Source organism: Triticum aestivum, chromosome 6B (assembly GCF_018294505.1).
Source record: "Triticum aestivum cultivar Chinese Spring chromosome 6B, IWGSC CS RefSeq v2.1, whole genome shotgun sequence".
Classification (NCBI taxonomy): domain Eukaryota; kingdom Viridiplantae; phylum Streptophyta; class Magnoliopsida; order Poales; family Poaceae; genus Triticum; species Triticum aestivum.
In genome coordinates this window covers 205,083,987-205,092,125 of record NC_057810.1, presented here as the reverse complement: position 1 = coordinate 205,092,125, position 8,139 = coordinate 205,083,987, and positions in this window count along the sequence as shown.

The following is an 8,139-nucleotide window of genomic DNA, read 5'->3' as shown; positions in this document are numbered from 1 at the left end:
AGGACCACTATTTTAGGGTAGGCTAGGTTGGGTAGTTGTCGAGGGGTCGATGACCCCTATTCTGGGGTAGGGTCTACATGGTTGTGTTGTTGTTGAGGACCACTATTTTAGGGTAGGCTAGGTTGGGGTTGTTGTCGAGGGGTCGATGACCACTATTTTTGGGTAGGCTAGCTTGGGTAGTTGTCGAGGGGTCGATGACCCCTATTTTGGGATAGGGTCTATATGGTTGTGTTGTTGTCGAGGGGTCGAGGACCCCTATTTTGGGGTAGGGTTTATATGGCTAAACAATGACTAAAAATGACAACAAATAGGCTAGATCACAAATGACACACAGGTTCACAGAATCAAATGAAACACAGGTTCACATAGGTTCATAGGACTCAAATGGAGCAGAGGTTCACATGACTCAAATTCTACATAGGTTCACAGTACTCAAATGGAACAGATGTTCACATGACTGAAATTGTACATAGGTACACATGACTCAAATGAAACACATGTTCATATGACAGATACATGGGTGGCAATCACAAAAGTTTTAACCTTTTCCAGGCATCAAATTTCACACATTTCCACTAGCTGGGAAGTAGCACTTAAGTCTTGCATATTTCTGAGCTTTCTTCCTTGTACCTGTTCCAGCAGTTGCACTCCTCCAACTCTTCCACCTCTCACTGATCTCATTTTTGTAGCAAAAGCAGAAGTAGATGTAGATGTAGAAGTACCGGCAGCAGAAGAAGTACCTTCTCCAGCTAGAGGCCTTGGTGCTGTGAAAGCAGCCCTAGCTGACCTAGTAGCAGCAGTTGGTGCCCTAGGAGCAGCATCTGCTGCTGTAGCCACTACAAAAAAATGCACTTCCGTGATGATACGTATTTGTCACAGTAGGTCGCGTTTTTTGTCATGCATGTACATCCATGACGATTTTATGACAGAATCAAGATAGTCATACATGTGCTGTCGTAGAAGTGTTCCATGACATTACCAAAATTATCATCACGGGAGTGTCCACTTCCATGATGATAAATCGCGCGTCACAGAAGTGCTTTCGTCAAGGGTGCCCGACACTTGGCATCCACCGTAACGGAACATCGTTAAGCTATCGGGTCCGGTTTTGGATCCGATAACCCATTAACAACCCGGACCAATGGGGATTTTCCACGTGTAAAATCATCATTGGCCACAGGAAACACGTGTTGCCTCACCGTTGGGACAGATGTCATCCACTCATTGGACAGGAGGCGCCTATGATAGGTTGACACGTGACACTGTCCAACAGTGGCCCATTCCGGTGAAAAAGGTCGGCCCAGTAAAAATTAGCAGGCTGGCCCATATAAGGCCTACTTGTGTCAAGTCCATTTAAGCCCACGACCCATACGAGATGTGCCAATTCGGCCCGTCAACAGCCCATTAAAGATTTGACACCATTGCAGCCCATCGTCAGTTCAAGCCCGTTAACAGCCCGCTATATATTTGGGCTCAATATCGGCCCGATGAGATTTCGGCCTGTTAACAGCCCATTCAATGGATGGGCCAATTTTCAAGATGTACATCTTTCAGCCTTTTAGCGATCCATTTAAATGTTGGGCTAATTTCCGGCCCGGTGTGTCTTTCAGTCTGTTGACGGCCCATAAATCTGATGGGCCATTTGTAGTCGGACCTGAGTTTCGGCCTTTTAGCGGCCCATTTAAGTGTTGGGCAATTTCCGGCCTGGTGTTACTTTCAGCCTGTTGACGACCCATAAATTAGTTGGGCCATTTGTAGTCGGACCTGAGTTTTTGCCTTTTAGCGACCCATTTAAGTGTTGGGCCAATTCTCGGCCCTGTGTGCCTTTTAGCCTGTTGACGGACCATAAATGAGTTGGGCCATTTGTAGTCGGACCTTAGTTTTGGCCTTTTAACGGCCCATGCCCTTCATGGTCCAATACCAGCCCGGTTTCTCTTTCAGCCTACTAAAGACCCACAACACAGTTGGGCCATTTACAATACGTCCTGACTTTCGGCCTCTTAGCGGCCCATGCTCTTCATGGTCCAGTACAAGCCCGCTGTCTCTTTCGGCCTGCTAAAGGCCTACAATATAGTTGGGCCATATGTAGCCCAAACTTAGTAAAGGCCTGTTAACGACCCGTGAAATAAATTAGGCCCACCTGTTGCCCGCTTCGATGTCGGCCTGTTAACGACCCGGGAGGTAAGAGGGCCGACCATTAACTTTCGGCCTAATAACAACCCATTAACTTAATGGGCCCACTAAAGTTCATACATGTCTTTAGGCCAAATTAGATAATTTGAGCCCATTACGACGAGCAATTATGCACAGGACCAAAACCGATCAAGCAAAGGTATGACATACAGGGAATAACGTTGCACATCCAGCATATATTACAGGAAATTACATCCACTGGCAATCAAAGATTGATGCCAGTGCAAATAAATGAGAAGAACCTAACCATCTACAACGTCACAATCTGCAACCTCAGCACAAATGACGCCCATAAGCATGTGGGCAAGTTCTTGCTGCTTTGCTACACTGTCTCTGAAAACATTGATCAGTTGTTGTGTCGCATGACTCTGCACCTCTGATTTATCCACCATTTCCATAATTGCTTCAGCCATTAATTGGTTCACAAACATACATTTATTCCGTTGCATTCGAGATAGAGGATACTGGACAGATTCAGATGGCGATTTTGGCAGGCTTGTATTATTGATAGTGGAGAGTGTCTCGACCACTGCATCATAACATAAATTAGGACGGGAATCAAATAGATTAATCATGAGTTATTGCCATATTACCTGGCCTAGATTTACTGGAAAGAAACAACGGGGTTGCCTTGCTATTTTTAGAGTTTGTCTTCTTATCTTCAGCAGCCTGCACAAAATTAACACACTAGCATTGCTATCATTGGCCAAGTCAGATAATAGGAAAGCAACATTGACACAACGAACGTTTGGGCTGTTGGAAATATGCCCTAGAGGCAATAATAAAAGGATTATTATTATATTTCCTTGTTCATGATAATTGTCTTTTATTCATGCTATAATTGTATTATCCGGAAATCATAATACACGTGTGAATACATAGACCACAATACGTCCCTAGAAAGCCTCTAGTTGACTAGCTCGTTGGTCAACGGATAGTCATGATTTCCTGACTATGGACATTAGATGTCGTTGACAACGAGATCACATCATTAGGAGAATGATGTGATGGACAAGACCCAATCCTAAGCATAGCACAAGATCGTGTAGTTCGTTTTGCTAGAGCTTTTCCAATGTCAAGTATCTTTTCCTTAGACCATGAGATCGTGTAACTCTCGGATACCGTAGGAGTGCTTTGGGTGTACCAAACATCACAACGTAACTGGGTGACTATAAAGGTGCACTACAGGTATCTCTGAAAGTGTCTGTTGGGTTGACACGGATCGAGACTGGGATTTGTCACTCCGTATCACGGAGAGGTATCACTGGGCCCACTCAGTAGTGCATCATCATAATGAGCTCAAAGTGACCAAGTGTCTGGTCACGGGATCATGCATTACGGTATGAGTAAAGTGACTTGCCGGCAACGAGATTGAATAAGGTATTGGGATACCGACGATCGAATCTCGGGCAAGTAACATACCATCTGACAAAGGGAATAGTATACGGGGTTGTTTGAATCCTCGACATCGTGGTTCATCCGATGAGATCATCGAGGAGTATGTGGGAGCCAACATGGGTATCCAGATCCCGCTGTTGGTTATTGACCGGAGAGCCGTCTCGGTCATGTCTGCATGTCTCCCGAACCCGTAGGGTCTACACACTTAAGGTTCGGTGATGCTAGGGTTATTAGGAAGACTTGTATGTGATTTCGAATGTTGTTCGGAGTCCCGGATGAGATCCCGGACGTCACAGGAGTTCCGGAATGGTCCGGAGGTAAAGATTTATATATGGGAAGTTGTCATACGGTCACCGGAAAGTTTCGGGGGCATATCGGTATTGTACCGGGGCCACCGGAGGGATTCCGGGGGTCCACCGGGAGGGACCACCCCTCTCGGAGGGCCTCATGGGCCGTAGGGGGAAGGGAACCAGCCCCTGGAGGGCTGGGCGCCCCCCCTTGGCCCCATACGCCTAGGGTTGGGGGGGGGGAACCCTAGTGGGGGCGCCCCCCTTGCTTGGGGGGCAAGCCCCCTCCCTTGGCCGCCGCCCCCCTCTAGATCTCATCTAGAGAGCGCCGCCCCCCTTCCCCCTTCCCCTATAAATAGAGGGGCGAGGGGAGGGCTGCACACAACATCCAAGGCGCAGCCCCTCCCCTCCCCAACACCTCTCCTCCTCCGTTAAGTGCCTGGCGAAGCCCTGTCGGAGTACTGCCTCTCCACCAACACCACGCCGTCGTGCTGCTGCTGGAGCCTTCTTCCTCAACCTCTCCTTCTCCCTTGCTGGATCAAGAAGGAGGAGACGTCATCCGCTCCGTACGTGTGTTGAATGCGGAGGTGCTGTCCGTTCGGCACTTGGTCATCGGTGATTTGGATCACGGCGAGTACGACTCCATCATCCCCGTTCTCTTGAACGCTTCCGCACGCGATCTACAAGTGGTATGTAGATGCATCTCTCTCCTATCACTCGTTGCTTAGATGAACTCATAGATGGATCTTGGTGAAACCGTAGGAAATTTTTTATTTTCTGCAACGTTCCCCAATAGTGGCATCATGAGCTAGGTCTATGCGTAGTTCTCTATTGCACGAGTAGAACACAATTTTGTTGTGGGCGTAGATCTTGTCAACTTGCTTGCCGCTACTAGTCTTATTTTGCTTCAGCGGTATTGTGGGATGAAGCGGCCCGGACCGACCTTACACGTACGCTTACGTGAGACAGGTTCCACCGACTGACATGCACTAGTTGCATAAGGTGGCTAGCGGGTGTCTGTCTCTCCCACTTTAGTTGGAGCGGATTCGACGAAAAGGGTCCTTATGAAGGGTAAATAGAAGTTGACAAAATCACGTTGTGGTTATTCGTAGGTAAGAAAACGTTCTTGCTAGAACCCAATTGCAGCCACGTAAAAGATGCAACAACAATTAGAGGACGTCTAACTTGTTTTTGCAGCAATTGTCATGTGATGTGATATGGCCAGAAGTTGTGATGAATGATGAATGATATATTGTGATGTATGAGATCATGTTCTTGTAATAGGAATCACGACTTGCATGTCGATGAGTATGACAACCGGCAGGAGCCATAGGAGTTGTCTTTATTTTTGTATGACCTGCGTGTCATTGAAGAACGCCATGTAAATTACTTTACTTTATTGCTAAACGCGTTAGCCATAGAAGTAGAAGTAGTCGTTGGCGTGACAACTTCATGAAGACACGATGATGGAGATCATGATGATGGAGATCATGGTGTCATGCCGGTGACGAAGATGATCATGGAGCCCCGAAGATGGAGATCAAAGGAGCTATATGATATTGGCCATATCATGTCACTATTATATAATTGCATGTGATGTTTATTATGTTTATGCATCTTGTTTACTTAGAACGACGGTAGTAAATAAGATGATCCCTTATAATAATTTCAAGAAAGTGTTCCCCCTAACTGTGCGCCGTTGCTAAAGTTCGTCGTTTCGAAGCACCACGTGATGATCGGGTGTGATAGATCCTTACGTTCACATACAACGGGTGTAAGACAGTTTTACACATGCAAAACACTTAGGGTTAACTTGACGAGCCTAGCATGTACAGACATGGCCTCGGAACACAGAGACCGAAAGGTCGAACATGAGTCGTATGGAAGATACGATCAACATGGAGATGTTCACCGATGATGACTAGTCCGTCTCACGTGATGATCGGACACGGCCTAGTCGACTCGGATCGTGTAACACTTAGATGACTAGAGGGATGTCAATCTGAGTGGGAGTTCATTAAATAATTTGATTAGATGAACTTAATTATCATGAACTTAGTCTAAAGTCTTTGCAAAATATGTCTTGTAGATCAAATGGCCAACGCTCATGTCAACATGAACTTCAACGCGTTCCTAGAGAAAACCAAGCTGAAAGATGATGGCAGCAACTATTCGGACTGGGTCCGGAACCTGAGGATCATCCTCATAGCAGCCAAGAAAGATTATGTCCTAGAAGCACCGCTAGGTGAAGCACCAATCCCAGAGAACCAAGATGTTATGAACACTTGGCAGTCACGTGCTGATGATTACTCCCTCGTTCAGTGCGGCATGCTTTACAGCTTAGAACCGGGGCTCCAAAAGCGTTTTGAGCGACACGGAGCATATGAGATGTTCGAGGAGCTGAAAATGGTTTTTCAAGCTCATGCCCGGGTCGAGAGATATGAAGTCTCCGACAAGTTCTATAGTTGTAAGATGGAGGAAAACAGTTCTGTCAGTGAGCACATACTCAAAATGTCTGGGTTGCACAACCGCCTGTCCCAGCTGGAGATCAACCTCCCGGACGAGGCGGTCATTGACAGAATCCTTCAGTCGCTCCCACCGAGCTACAAGAGCTTTGTGCTGAACTACAATATGCAGGGGATGGTGAAGACCATTCCTGAAGTATTTTCAATGCTGAAGTCAGCAGAGGTTGAAATCAAGAAAGAACATCAAGTGTTGATGGTCAATAAGACCACTAAGTTCAAGAAGGGCAAGGGTAAGAAGAACTTCAAGAAGGACGGCAAAGATGTTGCCGCGCCCGGTAAGCCAGTTGCCGGGAAGAAGTCAAAGAATGGACCCAAGCCTGAGACTGAGTGCTTTTATTGCAAAGGGAAGGGTCACTGGAAGCGGAACTGCCCCAAATACTTAGCGGACAAGAAGGCCGGCAACACTAAAGGTATATTTGATATACATGTAATTGATGTGTACCTTACCAGTACTCGTAGTAACTCCTGGGTATTTGATACCGGTGCCGTTGCTCATATTTGTAACTCACAGCAGGAGCTGCGGAATAAGCGGAGACTGGCGAAGGACGAGGTGACGATGCGCGTCGGGAATGGTTCCAAGGTCGATGTGATCGCCGTCGGCACGCTACCTCTACATTTACCTACGGGATTAGTTTTAAACCTCAATAATTGTTATTTAGTGCCAAGTTTGAGCATGAACATTGTATCTGGATCTCGTTTGATGCGAGATGGCTACTCATTTAAATCCGAGAATAATGGTTGTTCTATTTATATGAGAGATATGTTTTATGGTCATGCCCCGATGGTCAATGGTTTATTCTTAATGAATCTCGAACGTAATGTTACACATATTCATAGTGTGAATACCAAAAGATGTAAAGTTGATAACGATAGTCCCACATACTTGTGGCACTGCCGCCTTGGTCACATTGGTGTCAAGCGCATGAAGAAGCTCCATGCTGATGGACTTTTAGAGTCTCTCGATTATGAATCATTTGACACATGCGAACCATGCCTCATGGGCAAAATGACCAAGACCCCGTTCTCCGGAACAATGGAGCGAGCAACCAACTTATTGGAAATCATACATACTGATGTGTGTGGTCCAATGAGCGTTGAGGCTCGCGGAGGATATCGTTATGTTCTCACTCTCACTGATGACTTAAGTAGATATGGGTATGTCTACTTGATGAAACACAAGTCTGAGACCTTTGAAAAGTTCAAGGAATTTCAGAATGAAGTAGAGAATCAACGTGACCGAAAGATAAAATTCTTACGATCGGATCGTGGAGGAGAATATTTAAGTCACGAATTTGGTACACACTTAAGAAAATGTGGAATCGTTTCACAACTCACGCCGCCTGGAACACCTCAGCGTAACGGTGTGTCCGAACGTCGTAATCGCACTCTATTGGATATGGTGCGATCTATGATGTCTCTTACCGATTTACCGCTATCATTTTGGGGATACGCTCTAGAGACAGCTACATTCACTTTAAATAGGGCACCGTCTAAATCCGTTGAGACGACACCGTATGAATTATGGTTTGGGAAGAAACCTAAGCTGTCGTTTCTAAAAGTTTGGGGATGCGATGCTTATGTCAAGAAACTTCAACCTGAAAAGCTCGAACCCAAGTCGGAAAAATGCGTCTTCATAGGATACCCTAAGGAAACCATTGGGTATACCTTCTACCTTAGATCCGAAGGCAAGATCTTTGTTGCCAAGAACGGATCCTTTCTGGAAAAGGAGTTTCTCT